Below are 1,111 nucleotides of genomic sequence, written 5' to 3'. Positions count from 1 at the left end.
ACTTCTGACTAAAAGATTTCCCACACTCCCCACACTCATAAGGCCGCTCTCCAGTGTGAACTCGCTGGTGTTGAGTAAGTTTGCTCTTTTGACTATAACATTTCCCACATTCTCCACACTTATGAGGTCTTTCTCCATTATGAATTCGTTGATGTTGAATAAGAATGTACTTCTGACTAAAAGATTTCCCACACTCCCCACAGTCATAAGCTGTCTCTCCAGTGTGAACTTGCTGGTGTAGAATGAGGTTACCCTTTTGACTCAAAGATTTCCCACATGCAGGTTTTTCTCCACTGTGAACTCGCTGATGGTGAACAAGGCTGCGCTTATGACTAAAAGATTTCCCACATTCTCCACACTCATAAGGTCTTTCTCCAGTGTGAACGCGTTGATGGCTCCTAAGATGTCCTTCTGAACTAAAAGATTTCCCACATTCTCCACATTCATGAGCTATTTTTCCAGTGCAAACTCTCTGATGATTACTAAAGCTATCATGTTTGCTCATGAATTTCCCACATTCACAGCACACATAACATTCTTCTCTAGGGGGACATGTCTGATGCTGACCAAGAACATTTTTGGTGCTAAGATGTTTCATGCATCCTCCACAGCTGTAACGCGTTTTCCCCCTGTGAAAGGGTGATTCACACTCGGTTTTACTGTCTGACTTCTTCCCAGTGTGAATGACCTCTTGCTGAAGTAATCCTGACCTGGGCAAAAAGTCCTTAACACTCTGACTGAAGACAGATGACTCCTCTGACTCATAGAACTTACACCTCTTCACAAACAACGCTTCCTCAACACTGATTCTATAGGGTTTCTCTCCAATGTACTGATTCGTGTGCCGATGAAAGTTTGTACTGTCATACGATTTACTCCCCCATGCCTCATACCTGTGCTCTATCTGCTTGTGATATGTTCCCTGATGATCTGCCATGTGCAAAATGTCCCCCAAGATCGAACCATGCATCTCACAGGGGTGAGCCTTCTTGGGGGACACACCTGCTGTAGGAGTCCTGACCTGAGTCTCTCTTTGCACATAAATACTCTGCTTAGAAGGTGCCTCCTCATCTTCCACTCCACACCAACAACCTGAAAGCAAGAAAATGCT

At 44.4% G+C, this 1,111-nt stretch overlaps 1 pseudogene across 1 annotated transcript; it reads right to left on the bottom strand.

The window, feature by feature from the left end:
- Positions 1 to 4: 4 nt before the first annotated feature.
- On the bottom strand, positions 5 to 1,105 carry LOC116548594 (annotated as a pseudogene). Its single transcript, XR_004267474.1, has one exon. The product of XR_004267474.1 is annotated as a zinc finger protein 418 pseudogene (transcript).
- Between the last annotated feature and the right edge of the window lie 6 nt (positions 1,106 to 1,111).

Source organism: Sapajus apella, unplaced genomic scaffold (assembly GCF_009761245.1).
Source record: "Sapajus apella isolate SASKATOON/1434 unplaced genomic scaffold, GSC_monkey_1.0 scaffold16455, whole genome shotgun sequence".
NCBI lineage: Eukaryota > Metazoa > Chordata > Mammalia > Primates > Cebidae > Sapajus > Sapajus apella.
This window is presented reverse-complemented; position numbering and strand designations above follow the sequence as displayed.